The sequence below is a fragment of the Lactuca serriola genome, chromosome 9 (assembly GCF_051521515.1).
Source record: "Lactuca serriola cultivar US96UC23 chromosome 9, Lser_US96UC23_V15, whole genome shotgun sequence".
Lineage (NCBI taxonomy): Eukaryota > Viridiplantae > Streptophyta > Magnoliopsida > Asterales > Asteraceae > Lactuca > Lactuca serriola.
In genome coordinates this window covers 153,817,765-153,836,171 of record NC_136416.1, presented here as the reverse complement: position 1 = coordinate 153,836,171, position 18,407 = coordinate 153,817,765, and the positions used below count along the sequence as shown (strand labels likewise).

General features: G+C 33.7%; 1 long non-coding RNA gene across 2 annotated transcripts; it reads left to right on the top strand.

Moving 5' to 3' along the window:
* The first annotated feature begins 8,553 nt into the window (after nucleotides 1–8,553).
* On the top strand, nucleotides 8,554–18,149 carry LOC145073650 (uncharacterized). 2 transcript variants are annotated; one of them, XR_013691478.1, is made up of 4 exons: nucleotides 8,554–8,929; nucleotides 9,567–9,609; nucleotides 10,897–10,996; nucleotides 17,987–18,149. It is a non-coding gene; the product is annotated as an uncharacterized LOC145073650 (long non-coding RNA). The 2 variants fall into 2 exon arrangements; XR_013691479.1 differs by lacking the exon at nucleotides 17,987–18,149 and adding an exon at nucleotides 11,265–11,586.
* The last annotated feature ends 258 nt before the right edge of the window (nucleotides 18,150–18,407 follow it).

Here is an 18,407-nt window from a genome sequence, read left to right as displayed (position 1 = left end):
TTCGTGAGATTCCAAACTCAAAATACAAGTTTGAGAATTTTTATAAACTCTTTTTGAAAAAGAAATTCTTGAAAAGAAAAAAAAAAGATGTGATACGTATAGTTAGCACAAGCTACTAAGGAAAGTGATTCCCAAAATATTCATACTTGCTATATTTGTTCATATGTGAACTGTTAGAAATGCATGTTAGTATGTAGGCTAAGGATCCTTTCAAGAATTACATGTTAGGATTGTACACAATTAGGGTGAAAACCTTAGAGTTTATTATTCGACCTTATTGCTTAGTGAGGTGGCTCGTCGATTACGTACGACCTTGTATTCATGAGGTGGCTAGTCGATGTTGGCAAAAACTTCTACTGGTCCATGATTGGTGAAGATCCTAGAGTGAGTCTAGGAAGTTTTGTGATGTATGTATGGGTAGACACATACGTGTATGATAGAATTTTAGTTTTATACATGTGTGTTGGCTTGGTTACTTTAGGGAAATTCTTGGGACAAGCACATATAGGTGTGGAAGGTAGTTTGGGCCCTTACTACCGAAAGCATAGGATATATATGTAGATTTGAAGGATTTATAAAAGTTACTAACAAAGTTATAGATGGGTAGAAAATGTGGGATAGCACTATGAATTCCTTTTAACAAGTTTTCGACTACACATTCAGTATAGTGATAATTAGAAAGGGAGAGAGTACTTCTGGTTCGGGCCCTAGTGACCATGATGGATCAGGTCTGAATGAGGCATAGCTATATGAGTTGGTTGATTATTAGATATCAAGGTCCGTTTTCAAGTATTGGCTATAGTTTCGAGATTTAAGGAGGAAGTGATCGAGATGATTAATAAGAGGATTGAAACCTTCTTTAAGACTCGACATCCTATGGCTAGAGATGTTTCTTGCTATGACAAGGTTATCTACAAACCTCCCATGTTCTATAAGAGAAAGGGACACATTCTTAGCATGTGATAGATAAGGGAGGTGGAGGATGCCTTCTGTACCAATTTCTTATACAAGTTCGGTAGTGAACATAAGAGAATAAGTGAATGGTCTTCATCTTCAATCTTCACATTAGCACCTTGTAAATTCAAGATGATGTTATTGAAGCTATCATGATGATCTCTCATTTAAGTACTTTCAGACATCGTAACAATATTAAAACATTTCTTCTTATATAGCCTATTCGTGAAAGAATTGTTCTAGTACTTCTCAAAGAGTTTAACTAAAAGCCTAACAACTTTTGTTTGATCCACAACCCCTCGCAATACTATGTCTTTCAAAATCAATAGAATGGTGTTATGTGACTTTGCTAGAATAGCCACCTTATTTTGAACATCCATTCAACTGCATAACTTTGTTGAACCATGAGTTCCTTTATCTTCACCTTCCAAAATGTGAAGTCATTTGACCCACTAAAAAATTTCCATTTGCCAGCATGTTCAATCAACAGAAAACAAACTGGAACTCCAATACCAATTGTTAGGAAGTAAAGTATATAACTCATGAAACCATAAACACACAAAGACACGATATTTATATGGTTCGGTTAAGATGACATACGTGTATGGGATTGAGGGATCATTTTTATTCAAGAGGTCACAAATAGAGATTATAAGTACAATTCAACAAAGATTTGACCTACTCACTAAGGATTCAAGATATTCTTAAATTACTAGCAAGAATCCATATTTAAAGAATAGGGATAAAATCTAAAACCCCATTAGAAGTAAAAAATCAAACTTTTCAATCAATCAAAATTCGCCATGTAGTTGCTTCTAGAATCTTCAACCTTAAGAGATGTGCATGGTCACCAACCATGCACTTGGGATGCCATCACCATAAAAGAAGCACCTTTTTACCAAGATTTCTCTTTACTCAAAGAGAGAACCTTCGCACCAAGAGAGTGCCTTTGAACCAAGGTGAAGTCTTCTAGAGGAAACCAACAAATTCATGCTCATGCAACATATTTTGCAGTCTCAACACCAGGGGCGGAACACAAGCATTCCGACCAAGGGGGCCGAAACCAATGTTTTAAACACCGATTTGAACTGGCCAGTCGGACCAGAAACCAGAGAAGTGAGTTGTTCACACCAGTTTTATGTATATTTCTAAATCAGAACAAACCGCAAGTTTGTACAAAAACTCGTTTGAACTGATTTTTAAAACATTGGCCAGAGCCATAACTTCGAATTATAGTTAATTACCTCATGATTGTTACTAACTTCTTATTGTTAAAGATTTATTTAAGCAAATATACTTTAAGGTGGTCTTTCAACAATAAACTAATTATGTTTGTGACTCAGTCTTATAACTATAAAATATATTAATTTTTTGTGATATTATTACCTATAACTAATAAATAAATAAAACATACAAATATATAAACAATATGTTATATAGAGATACAAAGAGATAAAAGAACGTTTTATAGTTTCAAGGCACTTGACAGTATGATACAAGGACTTGAAGACACTTTATATTTCCTAAGCAAAGTAGGGGTCTATATCACTAAACAAAGGCTGTCAATTTAAAGACATAAAAACAAAATGAAATTGCAATTCTATCAATGTTCAAACGAATATCTAAAAGAAGAGAAGGAGAGGCAAGCTGACTTGTGAAGGAGATCTCTAGATCAGAGAGACTGCCGTAAAACCGAGATGATGAGAGGCAGAATCGTCAACATGAGAACATGGGAAACCTTAAGGAATGGTTTATGAGAATGAGATGGTGACCAGAGGCGGCATCTGGCGTGAGGGTTTAGGAGTTTTTACTTTTTTTTTTTGGAGATTTGTTTGCTTAAGTTTTTGTGTGTTCTATATAAGTTAAATATAGATTTTGAAGATAATTAGAATCTGTTAGTTTATTTGGATAGATAGGGTGGATTTTTCATGGTCCGGTTAGTTTTGAATTAAAGACTTGGATAATTATCATGAATATATTTTTTGATCAAATATTTTATAAACTGTATATTTTCATCTAATCTCCTCTCGATTTTGTTGATCATCCTCTTATATTTTCTGTTTAAATTCAATTTTAGGTATGAACTAATGAGATCCTTACTATATTAAGGCTGAAAACCTAGGGGGCCATGGCCTCCCCTGGCCCCTTAAAGGTTCCGCCCATGCTCAACACATTCACAAGGATGCGACCTTCACCATTAGGGGTGCCTTTAAGATGTTGCATGTATTCTTATTAAGTACAATCACCAACAACGCTTTCTTGGGGCTAACATCACATCCACCTCCAGGTATAACACCTTCAGAGAAGGCCATAACATATTCAACAAAGTTTTAGCGCATTCTTATAATGCCCTATCGCATTCTGACCAATCACCATATTGCACAAAAGCATTATGTAAATGTTCCAACTCAACTAAAAATTGCTCCATCTAATTTAGAATTCACCAGTATGATTCCAAATGCGCTGAATTTGATTCCAAATGAACAAGTCATATTTAGGAATGGAAGTAGTAACCAAGTTAGTATTAACTAGTCTATATAAACAATCAACCTAATGTTAATTTGACAAGATTTAAAAAAAATCAACATATTGTAATCATCATCAACAAAGAAATGGCAAGAACGATTCTCTTTAACGCCTAATTCATGCTAGTATTCAAGCACGATATGTGGATGGACCAACATAAATAAGAACATATGTGAGATATGGCAACATAAATTTTAGCAGGGTATCGATTAAGCATGAATATGAGGGGCCATGTAGTTGCTTTTAGTCTCTCATTCAAGCGGATTATAACACAAGCGCCTAACAGTCACTATATCGACAATGATTTTTAGATTGTTTTCGAGTTGATTAATATGGTGAAGACTATAGAGGAATAATTGGAGAGGATGGAGTTGCTATGTAGCTTTGAAGGATGATTAATGTTTTGGGTTTACTATGGTTGTTTTCGGTTTAGAACGGGTTTTTATGGGTGTTAGTTTTGTTGAAATTTTGAAGTATTACGATATTTGTATGGTTAGAATAGGGTTTTTTATGGGTTTAAAGTCAACGATTGTAGTTTCTTGAAATCAACTAATATATAAATTATGTGTTTGTATATGCATTTATTTTATTATTATTGTTTACTAATACATAATAAAGAAAAAATTGTTTACCTCGGATTTGAAAACTCGCCATTTAATGAAAATGTTGGTTTTCTCATTCTGAACTATCGTGCAAATAAGAGGTGAGGATGTATCTATGTCACTAGGTAAGTTTTAACTAACAATTTGAAGAACTCTTATTCAAATCACATTCGATTGGGTGGCTAGTTAAGAGGGATAGGGTGGCTAGTTGAGAGGGAATGAGTGTGATTTGTTCGCCATCGAGAAGTGTCAAAGAAAGTGGGAACAATGGATAACAAAGAAGTTAAAGGGTCATAACTAATTCTTTTAATAACTACATTAAATATCTTGGGGGTCATAATTACCATTTATATGCATGACCCCTTAGATTCTAATAAATAGGTATCTAGCATCGGGTGCAGGAAAATCGAAAGAGTCAAATATGAATGGTTTAAACATATGTTGATTTTTCATGAGCATTCATTGTTTATCACTTTGCACAATCAACCTTTGAGTTAATGTCTTATAGTGAAAGTCTCACTATTTTAAAGTGAAAGTCTATTTTCTTTTAAAAAGTAATCTACATCTATTTTTAAACTACTCTTGATTTCATCTTATGTTATATCCCAAACTGTCTTTAAAGGTCTGTTTAAAAAAAAATCTAATTCTATTTCTAAAGTATTCTTGATTTCATCTTATGTTACGTCCTAAATGAGACTTGAACTCACGACCTCAAAAAAGAAAGACTATATTTGATACTGTTCAACTAAAAAGTTTGTTCGTGTTTAAATTTTTGAACCATTTTTATGTGTGTCATGTTTAACAAATTGACTATTTTACAATTTTTTTTTCTAGATATATCTTAAAATAAGTGTGAATTTGGATAATTACTTTGCCTGGCCATTTTAAGTTTATTAAAATGTGTAAATCAAATGATTCTTCCTTTTTATATTTATTTCAGCTTTTGGCATCCCTTAAAGATTATTTAATGACGTATCATATCTAAAGTACTAAATTTTCTTTATATTTTTAAGAGTGTATTTTTCACAAAAAATGAAAATCACGTTGAAAGCATGATTTAGCAAATTTTGAGTGAAAAATAGTATTTCTTAACCAAACATAGTTGAAGCGAACACATACGGTGGAGGACAAGGAGACTAAGCTAAGGTTATATGACTTTAATTGAAATCATCCGAAGCTAAGGAGTTCAATACCTCAAGGGTTTAAGTACGTATTAAGAAAGCTATTTTAAAATATTGTTGGCCCATCTATAAGAGCAACATTCAGAAGGAAATTATACGATGTGTCTTCAATCATTTAAAAAAATCAGATGAAAATGGAGAGAATTACAGATACAACGGAAATTATACGATGTGTATTTTATTAGTTATGACTATCTTATCAATTACCACTCTAGTTAGGGGTGAGCAAAAACCGAACCGCAAACCAAAAAAACCAAAAAAACGGCATAAAACGCAACCGAAATGAAAACCGATAGTGCGGTTTTTAGTTTTTCCAAAACCGAACATACTCGGTGCGGTGCGGTTTCTAGTCTAGCAAAAATTGCAAAAAACCGAACCGCACCGCATATATATATATATATATATATATATATATATATATATATATATATATATATATATATATATATATATATATATATATATATATATATATATATATTAAGTGTTGATATTTATAAGAACCAAGAACTTATGACAAATAAAATTTCTATAAATATAAATATCTATTTTATCTATCAGATGATGATTGTATATTTTCAAACATACAGTCAGTGGTATTTACAATAACAAATTAATGTTTATGACATTTTTTAACATTTAAATATTAAGAGTACTAGTTATGATAGTATCATTTTTATGAATACATTAATTGATATTATTGCATGTACATGTGAAACAAATATTATATTAAATTCGTATTATGTTCAAGCATTAGAAACATGTTGGATGAGTGGTTATGTAATTTGATTTCAAACCAAGATGTGGTGGTATCGGTTCATCTCCAAAAAATGATTAGCACTCCTCATTTGAGTCAAAGTAACTCGCCGAGTTACTTGAGTTTTAGTAAAAAGACAAAATGAAAACAAACAAAAAAAAACTAACAAAAAACCGCAAAAAAAACCGAACCGCCAAAAACCGAAATAAAAAACCGCAAAAACCGAACCGCGTAAAAACCGAACGGTGCGGTTTCTAAATTTCAAAAAACCGAAGTTGCGGTTTTCGGTTCGGTTTTGGCCAAAAACCGCACCATGCTCACCCCTAACTCTAGTAAAGTAGCTATTGCACAAGGTTTCTCCTACCACCGACTAGTGGAATAAAATAAGAAATCATCACCATTAATTGTATTTTATTTTTATTTTTTGCACCGGATCATTATGCTTACATCATCCTTTGATCTGCCTTTTATTTTTATTTTTCCACAGTTTTATAAAACGTGCTTACCTTTTAAATTAGAAATAATATTAATTAAAATTAAATCACATAAAAAATAAAATGAAAAAAAAAGATAGCCGTCCCCACCCCTCATTACCCATCCTTATGCTCTCTCCGCCCTTCTTCACATAATCTATCTAACCTAAGATCGGATGTTGTGTGGATGGAAAACACCTTTCAGTTTTTGTAGGCCATAACACCATTTTCCTCACCTAAACCTCAGAAATAGGTAGGAAGCTTTCTCTTTATTTGTTTTTTTATTTTTTAAATAACATTAATTCATTTTTATGATTTATAATTTTTAAATTAATAATAAACAAAAAATTTAATTAAAAAGAAAATACATTTCATTAATTAAAATAAAAATTACAATAAACCTATGATTTAAAACAGTAGAATATTGAAAAAAACACAAACAAAAAATCAATCAAACAAATAACAACCTATGAAAAATATTTTTCCATAATTTTTTCCCTCTTCTTCATCACGAGCTCGAGAGCCAGTGAGAGATAGTCGGTGTTATCCATCAAAAACTTCATATCCTCCATTTCTTGTCTCTACGCGTGCTCCTTGTTCCTTGCTTCTTCTTTTTCTTTGTCAAACGCTAAACGTTCAACGAAATTAAGATTATATCGATCAAATGACATTGTTACTTTCCGCATTTCGTCAAGGTCTATGCTAAAATCCGATGCGCCCGAAGAAGTCCCTTTTCCGTTCCTCTTTGCTTTGTCCCTACCTATCCGTCGGACAATTTCTTCTAGCTCGAGTTCATTCTCCTGATTTAAATCTAGCCCGACCCGAGCATCGGAGGAAGTTATGTAACCATTAAAGCCCATTTTCGTTTGCTTTGATTGTTGTACTCCAAAAATAAAGTTTTGCTCGTATTTTTTCCACCTAGGACTTTTAACCAATAATTTCCAACAATCATGCCACTTGAATAGTTTTCCGACTTCCTCAAGGTAAAATTGCAAAGCTTCTTGAAGTATTTATTCGTCACATTGGCCGCTTTTTCGGTGGGTTTTTAGGTTGTTGTACAACCCGTTTATTTTTGAAACCCCCTTTGCTATTTCTCGAAACTTCGAATTCTTTTGGTGTTTCGTACAATAGTCACCATCTTTTCCTAGCTCCTCCCAAAACTGTTCTAAAATGAGAAACCAAAAATGATCTCCCGGTTGTGCATTTCACGTATTCGAATCCTCAGAAATATCAACCCAATCTTTTACCAAAAGTAGCTCTTCTTGTAGAAGCCATAGTATCGGATTTTGTCTTCCTGATTGTGCAACACCCTCGCACACTTGTTGTTTTGCTTTGCGTCGTTGTGGGGGTGGTGTGGGTGGAGTTTCGGGAACCATCTCCTCTTCTTCCGAGTCATCCAACTCATCGACAAGTTGGAATTATTGTTGGGTTTGGGTTTGAGTTTGGGTTTGGGTTTGGGGTTGGGGTTGGGTTTGGGGTTGGGTTTGGGTTTGAGGTTGATTTAGCAAATGTTGATCGGGAAAACAACAAAGTTTGAAAACATTTGCGGAGTAATATTTGGAACTTGGACCGGGTAATATTCTCAAACATTTTGGTATTGAAATTGTAGTGGAGATTAAATGGGAGTATCGAGTTGGGGACGATAAACTTCTTGTGATGATGAATCGATAGCAAAAATGTTTATGTAGAGGTGCTTAAACTCAAAACATGAGTTTTTTTTCCTTCTCTCGGAGGTTGGGGTTTGATTGTCATGATTAATTTTTTTTGAGGCAAAGAGAGGCTGAGGTTTGATTGAACGTAAATGAGTATGAGTATTTATAGAGGTTGTAAAGGGTAAAAAATTACATTTTAAACCATATAGCCGTTGGAAATAAAAAAAAAGAAAAAAAATTACATTTTATCGTTTTTTAATAGGTATTTTCAAAATAATAATAATAATAATAATAATAATAATAATAATAATAATAATAATAATAATAATAATAATAATAAAATAGTAATAATAAATAAAATAAAATAAAATAAAATAAAATAAAATTCTATCCAATCCCCATCGGAGCAAGAACGCGGCCACCCCACCCCACTTCCTCCCCGCGTAACCCTTCCCGCACCGCCGATGCGGTGTTCATTGGAGGGGGAAAGGCCCCGCCCCTCCTTGCCATACTGGCTCCGTCTAGCCTAAGTGTTTGTACAGGAGAAAAAAATAGGGGAAAGAAGAAATAGAAAACTTATGAGCATCGATGTGTGTGATCAGTCTTGTGTTTGATCATGGAAGAATGAGAATGATATAGACAGAAGGTGAGCTTTATTGGGACAACGATATCGAGACAGATCAAAATAGAGTTCGACGAGATGAAGTAGCAGCTAACTTGAGATGTCAAAAGCATCATCAATAGATGAGATGTCAAAAGCATAATCAATAGATGATTCCACCAGGTAAGAGATACTTGATATTGATGTTATTGATTTCTACAATGAAGTTTTTTTTTGTGCAATTATTAAGTCATACTCGAGAATTTTAACTTATTATTGTGACTTGCTGCTTCTTCTATTTCTTTTTTCTACTTCCTGTTGTCACATGTTGTTTTTCCATATGGCTTACTTGAATGTATTCCAAAACAACACTTTTCAAATTTGATAGAATTTTTTTACGGCTTTAGTGCTGGAGAAGTGCTTGGATATAATGTTGCATCTCTTGCCCACCAAGTGTTTGCTAAAATGATTGAATGAAATATGAAATATATATGGTGGGTAGTAGTCTTTCTTTATTCTTTATATCATATATTAGTTAAAATGTTTTATTGTTATGCCTCTTTTATATTTATTTTCGTTGAAGATATGGTTCGAACCTATGTTGAGAAGTTAATATGATTGTATCTTTTGTTATTTTTAATCAAATTTAGCAAAGAATATGTATTGATTAAAAAATGTTGAGAAGGTAAGAATAACATCACTCAAATCTATCGGGTCATCTATAATTTTACGTACACGATCTTTTTGAAACCAGTAGAGTTTGATTATGTGCATTTTTACCATAAAAGTCAAGCATTTCCAATTTTTAAAATATGTGCAGGATCCTTCTTAGGCAACAATGGCATATGGATTTCTTCTTATAGGTATTATACTTTAATTTCTGTTTTTTCCATCATTTGTATCACATCACTAAATATATGAATCTTCTTGACTGTCTTCTTGGTGGTCTTAGGCAAGTTGAGCTAATTCCTCGAGCATGCTGCTATTAAAGAAAGTAATGACAAAAGAAAAACAAATATTATATTGGAAAGAAGCATGTATACTCTCTAAGTGTTGTTGTTAATCAAGATGGGCATAGAATAAAAACTTTGAATATAAAGATTTTAAAATGAGAATTTATACAAATTTAATTTACTGTTTAGTTTTCTAAGAACTAGTTTTTGTCTAAAATACCAAGATTCTGATTCACAGGCTTAAAATTTTGATATTTTTACAACTTCCTGATTTTTTTTTTCGGTTTTCCCTTTTTTGCTACATTTTAAAGGATTTTGACCAGGTTAGTAGCATATTGTTTTTATTGCAAGTAGCTTCGGAGGTTTTCATGATTTTCTTTTGTTTTTACTATTTAGGTCATGACATAGATCATAGTAATTAGTGTTAATTTCTTAATCGAGACATTTGTTTGACGATTGGTGACTGATGAAAGTTCTAAGAGGATCACTTCGGTTTTGGTTTTTGAAGATTATATCTAGGGGTTTCCTATAATTGAGGACCAATATTTGGATTTGATGTCTCAGTATGAGATGATGTCAACCCATCATCCTCATTGATTGGTATAAACTTCATTTAGAATTTCATATAAAAGAGTTCTATTGAGTTTATGCTTATCAAATGTAGCAAGTTTTTATTATGGTACATGTAAGATGGTTTTACACCCATGTAAATCTTACTTTATGTTCTTATTGCAACATAGTCTTCAAAAAAAAAAATACCAATTAGTGTAGCAATGACTACAGAAACAAGGTCAGTAAATCCCATTTGTTTATGTATTTATTTGTGTCTTTCTTCTTGTTTAAATCTCAATCTCTATTTATCAAATGAAATTTTCCTTTGGCCCAAAAAGATGGTTACCCAAAGAGCAATTGCTAATGTCTATGCTTTAGGCTTACATGCTCCTGTAAGCCCAAAGAGCAATTGCTAGTGTCTTTGTTTTTGTTTTTTTTTTTTTTTTTTGATAAAGTGTTAAATGTCGACAAGTGCTTTTTACAAAGTGAAGTTGCGAATAAGGTAAGGTACTTTCGATCATGGAACCATTGTTATTAATTTTTAGTGGATAGAATTATAAGAATTTCATCTTTGGTAATTATGAAAGATGAAGATGATAGCATGCCTCTTTTTAATTTGCATTTGAATTGTATATGTTCTTGCAGTCGTTCAAGATTGTTGGAGGAATCATGAAGTTAGACTCTCACCATATGATTGCCACTCTCATGATGGATTTATGAATCACCTCATGATAAAAAGTGGAAGGTACCACTTTTTTTTCCCTTCATATTTTCATGAAATTATTACTAAATTATTAAAGATTATTAGTCTAATACTAATATACATTAATTACAACTCCATAACTTTTCACAAAGATGTTGACACTAGACTCCCTCAACTAATGGTTAATTTTACGACATCTTCCTACAAACCCGAGCTTTTAAATCCCCTTGTTGACAAACTATCAGTTTTCCAGAAGTGGTATGCAAATTTATTACATACTTATTATACTTTTTTTTAATATATTTTTAAGGTAAACATCATGAATAATGTGAACACGTTAGTTGGAAACACATATGTGACAAAGAAAGAGTACACTATAAACGGGAAAGCTACTATCGATGAAATGTTAAGAGGATTATCATTTGAAATTTCAGCAAACTCATTCTACCAAACGAATGAACATCTAGCTGAAATTCTTTACAAGTTAGTAGAAGATTGTGCTGGTTTAAAAGTAGATGTTTCAGAAAAAGTTCTAGATCTCTTTTGTAGGACTGGGACAATCGGGCTGACACTAGCCAAAAAGTATAATCACTTATCCTATTATCACATTAATAAATATGTTTTTTTAATTAGATTTATTATTTCACTGTAAAACATGTTTATGGTTATCAAGTAGTTGCTGAATGGATGCACACGGAGTGCTAAGTTAAGTGGTCTACACAATGACAGATTTATCCAAGGGGATCTTAATAAAGTTAGGTTATGTTTGGCGTACTAGCTAAAAAGCTAGCTGTTAAATAAAAAACTAGCTGATAGATGAAAAGCTAGCTGATAAAAAATTAACGTTTGGTAAAATTAGCTGAAAAGCTAGCTAAAATATATAAAATTAAATAAAATGACATATAAGAATATGTGTTTCTATAATTAATTAAGGGGTGTATTTGGAAAATTTTAAAAAAACTCCTAAAAAGCTAGTCTAAGTAGCTTTTCAAAACGCTAGCTTATAAGCTAGCTAATAAGCTACTTTTTGGCTTACCAAACACGACAACATAAAAAAGCTCAAAAAATAAGCTAGCTTATTAGTCAGCTGTGACGCACCAAACATAGCCTTAGTGAAAGTTTTGGGAATGACTTCCCAAAACCAGATATTGTCATATGATGTTTGTTTTCTAATGTTTTTCTTAATGGGGATATATATAGAGATTTTTTCAAGAGAACTTAGATATAATCTGTGAGGGATTAAGAGTAAGGAATCATAGGGGATTCAAGAGATAAAGAATGGTTAAGGATCCACGAGGGATCTAAGGAAGGAGATTACATTAGATGAGTGTACCCGATATCATTAGTGGGAAGGTGTTTCCTTTAGACGATAGATGAGAGTAAAGTACGAGATTGGGCCAGTGAGTCTAGTTGAGATTAGAACGTTAAGGTATGAAAAGTTGAGAATATAGAGGTAAGTATGAGAAGAGTATGAGAAGTCATGCTATGAGTAAGAGGTCTGGAAATAGCATGCATAAAGTATGAGAAGAACACGCAGAATATAAGATGAGATAAGTGTAAGGGACAAGAAAAGAGATGCAAAAAGAAGAGTATGAGAGTGATAAGGAAAAAGAAGATAAAGTATGAGACGAACTTGAGAAGAGGCTAAGAGAGAGTACGATACGAGGATAAAATATTAGAAAAAAAGACAACAAGAGTAGAAGGTAGAGTATAAGATTGATGAAATGAGAAGTCATGAGAAAATCTAGAAGATATAGATAGAATGAGAAAGAATAGCATAGTATAGCATAGTATGCTATCAAAAGAAGAGATTAAATTGCATGTAGAGTATGAAATTGAAGAAGAAAAGAAAGTTAGAGTTTGTGAAAAAAATAATTAAGTTAGAAGAAGAGTAGAATAACATGAAAATAGAAAAATATAACTCGACAAACATTGTTGTGTAATGTATATATTTTTCCTTGTTGCTTTAATTTATATGCATGATTTTATTGTAAACCTTCAATATTGTTTGAGATGTAAAATGTTTTATTTTTATGAGTTAATATAATTCTATAAATTTTTAGAAATAACTCTGATAGTCCCTAGATAATTAATTGTAGACAATTCGAGTCGTTACACGGTAAATAAACAAACAAAAACTCGTAACGACAGCCCAACGAAAAGCCATTCCGAAACGAATGACACGCCAGAAAACAACCCCTATCATATGATATTCTTTGCAAATAGCATCGAATTAGACATACTATGCGACCTTGAATTGCAGAGCTTTCGACAACTCAACAAAAGTCTTCTTAAGTTTTATAGGATAAAGATTGATTTCAAGATCGGAGAGGATGACTTTCTAGAATGAGGTGTTGCCTAATTAAATCCGATGAAATTCAGGAAGCGGAAGACGTGTTGATTTGTTGAATATTATTGTATGAAATTTCCAAACTGCTAGACATTTAATCCATGTAATAAAGCTATTGATTTTAATTTCAAATTTTAAAAATGTCGATGTTAAGGAATGGAAGGGGAACTAGGCAAATAGACATAGCTATACAATAGACTAGAAAATACTCTCAAAGAAGCATTCTAAGATGACATATGACATAAATTTACTCTTTTATTATAGAGTAAGCATTCTTAAGAACTTAATTAAAATTACTAAATACAAGTTTGATGTAACAAGACATTCTTCAGACAAGAGTAATTCTTCTCGCAAGAGAAATTCTTATAGGGTAACTGATAATGTACTGTTGTATAGAAATTAGTTTCATCCTCATTTGTACTGTGTTCTAGATCATGCATGAGTCGTAGATCTAAATATTAGGCAGAAAGTCAGGTAACAAATGCAAGCTTCTCTACTGACCCTACGTACCTTAATTAAGGAGTCTAGATTGTGGAATGTACTCGAGTGTCCGATTGAGGATATTGGAGATGGAATTTGGTTTCTTGAAAAATTGTGCAAGTCCATTATATATTATATCATTAACTTGTTACCGACACACGCGAGAAAAGATCATTTAAATTGTATCATGTTAAATTGTAAATCATTTGTAATTAGCATACAAATTCTAGTCACTAGATAAATTATTCGACTTTGTCTGTTAAGAGGAGATGAACAGTGACGACGATGGGAAATGGACGGAGATACATCAGAGGAAAGCAAGATGGAGAACCAAATCCCACGTGGATGGAATAACTTCATTCTTTGTCACTAATATACCACTGGAGGCCTGAAAATTCACAATCAGAAGGATATTTGAAGCATAGAGTAAGGTTGCAGACGTATATCTGCATTACAAAAGGAGAAGAATTGGGAAATACTACGGATTCATTAGGTTTAAAGGAAGTGATGATATGGAGCTGCTCATATGCAGAAGTAGCAAGGCCTCAATCATCCGTCCGTCAACCTCCCCATGTGGCATTCCTAAGCAAAGACTCTCCGTTGAAGCTTGATGTTGTTCCTCAAAAGAACTACAATTGGACAGGGTTCTTCACATGGCTTAGGTACAGCGAGGTAGAGGAAAAGAATGAATATCGTGTGGCATGGGTTAGAATAGTTGGTCTACTAATATACTTATGGGGTGAAGAAAAATTCTCTATCATTCTAAGAAAATATGGTAGCAACATTTCTTGCATAAAGATTGGAATAGTCATGAAATCTAAGTTAAAAGTTAATAAAGAATTAGAAGTCGCGGTGGAGGGAAAATCATTCAAAATTCCCATTGTTGAGTTTGAAGATCATGCATGGCTCCCTTTTTAATTTTCAATCAATGTGAACAGAATGAAGGAATTTTTGATGAGAATAAAGACGGTATCTCTGAGAAGTTCATTAATATTGAAGGGGATGACCTTGAGGGTGGGGAAATTGACCAGAGGGTGGGCGGGGTCGCTAAAGACTATGATGGCAAAATTGAAGATCATCCTCTGGAGCCTTTTCCGACTTCGCAACCTCCATCTTCGCACCCCCGCCATCGTATTTGACAGTCGTTCAGCCGGATGAGAAGGTTAGTGAATTGCCGCTTCCAGAATCCATAAGTCGGTCTACAACCCCTGCTTTGATAATCACGTAGATCGTAGTTTCCAAGAAACCCATGCTCAACCTGATCAGTTAATAAAGGAGATGGTGCCCCGAATGTTGACCAACAACAGGAGTCCAATGGATATTTTAAAAACTTAGTGGCTAAGACGTGTTTTGGGCCGTTTCCCTTCATAGTTGGGGTAAGACCTAATTTAAACCCCGATGGTCTAGTGTCGATCCAGAACATAGACAAATCAGGTGGTGCTAGACCTGGCAATCGGGCGGGTTTAGAACGAATCGACCTTAATCCAAACTCTTTTAACAAATTTCAAAACCCAATCCAAACCCGTTCCGTAACCCGCAGAATTTTAAATAATCAAACTCATACCCTTATCCACCGAATCAGCAGATATCCAAACCTGCCCCGTAACCCGTAGGTTTTTTGAATAATCAAACTCATTTTACTTAAACCATAAAATCACATTTGTTAAATAGAACAAATGTTGATTTAGAAACATATTATGTACTCGAAGAGTTTCGATTGGAATTAAAATCATTATTGTAGTTACTTCCGATTGGTTTTTGACCCTCGATTGCATTGATAGAGAATAACGATTACAAACTTTCTTCCGATTGACAAATGAATTTATTGATTTATAAATAAAATTGGTGATTATATGATGAAATATAAATGAAATGACATCATGATTCTTGGGAGAAGAATGAAAGTCTAGATGTTGAGTCATCTAGTCCTATGTAAAAACAAATTAGTCTTTGGACTTTCGATTCGAATTTAAAGTAAAACTTAGGCAGTATAAAATATAAATGTATAATTCTAAAATTTATATGGGGCGGGTTATAAATGGAGCGGATCGATGATGATCCATACCCGACCCTTTTAATAAAATGGTTAGCGGGTACGGGTCGTTAACGGGTAAATGGATAAAAAACTATGCTCCAAACTCGTATAATTGTTAAGGGTTTGGATCAGATCAGGGTCAAAACCCGCCCCATTGCCAGGCCTAGGTGGTACCATTGGTATTGTGCCTAATCCAAAAGGACACGACACTACAGATTCCCCTCGATCGTTTACCCTCATAAGAAGTCGCGTCCTATCCCCAACTCAGACTCTAATCCCCTGGTCGAAACCTTGTCATCTCCCCTTGGTGATCCCTCTCAACTAGATCTTAATAGAAAACTTGATTACTCTCACGCCAATGATAAGGATGATGCTGATACTGATTGCGTTTCATTGTCAAACGAACTGATACAAACAATTGAACTTCTACAAAGATTGGGTTTTGAAGTTGAGGCCGGCTGCCTAATTTTGTTCGACATCATGGGTGAATCTAGTGACAAATGAGTGTGATGGAATTAAACATAAGAGGCATCGGTGAGGACTATAAATTATTCTGGGTCAGGAGACTAAAATACTAGTATAGAATTGGTAACACCGTGTGGTTAATGGATATCTTTAGATCATGATTCTATTTAGACTATGATTTCATATCATAAGAATTCTCAAATTCCTTTCTAGACCAGTTTTAGAGTTATCAACACAAATCCTTATCCCATCTATCTATTACAAATAGAAATTGATAAGCAATTTTTTTATAGTTGATTGTATAGTGTATACCCCTAAGTACACAACACAAAAAAATAGGCGGTTATTCTATTTTCATCATACAATAAGTATAAAAATATTTGCAAAAATAGTCCTTACGCAGGGCGTACCTTATGATATGCCGAACATGGTTCATTAAGTGGACGGAGGGGATGTTATTGTGTACGATGAGATGAGCGTACATAAGAGTACGCAGGGAGTACTTACAAAGATTCCAAACCCTAATTTTTAGGGTTTTGACCCTATTTAAAGAACATTATGGCTTTGAACCCTCTGTTGCTTCCAGACTTCATCCTTCCTAGCCCCATCTCCAAACCCTAATTCTTGTGCGTGAGTTTTAAAGCTCTTGAGTGTTCTTTTAGTGTTCTTGGTGGTGAAGGAAGATTCTTGAAGAGGTGGTGTTGCACTCAAGCTTTTTGATCTTAATTCTTTACATCTTTGTGTATCTCCCAGAATACCCTCTTCGGCCATTTTTGGGCTTTGGGTCGTTAGGGGTGTTGGGTCTTGTATCCTTCTGTCATACATGCGAAGGGCAAAATAGTCTTTTATAATAATCCAAGACTTTGATATCAACTTGTAACAACCCAAAAATAGTGATAAATTTTTTTATTTTTAAAACCAATAGTTTCATTCACCAAATATCTCCAAGTCAATCACCAAATACAATATCAAAATGTCAGAATACAATAAGGCCTTAATGGGGATTTTAGACGTCTGAAGGGTATGTTGGGCGTAACACTAAGTACGTCAGACGTACTAGGTTTGTGCCTCGTAAACCTTCTAAGTTGAAGTGGTGCGACGAGCGTAAAAAGCAGTACGCATGGCGTACTCCCATAAGACGCTCTTGGGCCATTTTTGGGCTTTTGGTCATTAGGAGTTTTGGGCCTTGTAACCTTGGGTCATGCATGGGAAGAGAAAAATGTTCTTTTACCCTTGGAAGATAAATTATGACTAAGACCATTTATTATCGGACACAATATTTATTATTAATTAGGTTTGTCTTTGGGTTTTGATTAGTGTGGGGAGCCGAGATAGTATTAGCTCGAGTGTGTGGTTTAGTTATCATCAGTTAGAGGTGAGTCTTCTCACTGTATTTGTGGGACGATGCACCAATGTCGGGTCATCAGATTATTTATGTATGATGCTAGCTGTTATATAACTTTTACATGTTTGTATGATTGGGTTGAAATAGAACCCAGGGTTGGGCCATTATTTTATGACTGGGTTGAAATAGACCCCGGGGTTGGTCCTATGATGGGTTGAAAGAAACCCTAGGGCTAGGCCCATATTTGTGTATTTGTTTTGAATATACCCTTGGGCTAGGCGCAATTGTATGTTTGGTATGTGGTACTTTGTGGAACTCATTAAACCTTGTGCTTATAGTTTTTGTTTATTGTTTCAGGTACTTCAGGTACAAAAGGGAAGGGCCTGGTGTAATGGCATAATATCATCCCCTCATAATTTTCGCACTTTTTAGATATTTGTAATTTAATATTTTTATATTGTATTTGGTGATTGACTTGGAGATATTTAGTGAATGAAAATATTGCTTTTAAAAATAAAAATTTTTATCAATGTTTTTGGGTTGTGACAAGTTGTGTCACACCCCCCGAACAGTCGGAAAACAACGACGGAAATGTCCGGGGGCTAGTGACGTCATGCGTAGTATCACAACAATTGTATCATAGCAATCAAAGTAAACACAACAATTACATTACAATATGATTATTTACATCTGTTTGAAAACATAGTCTGTACATAACAATATATAGCAAAAGATAAAGACGAGACTCCAAAAATGCTCCGTCTTCTCCAAAAGCTGG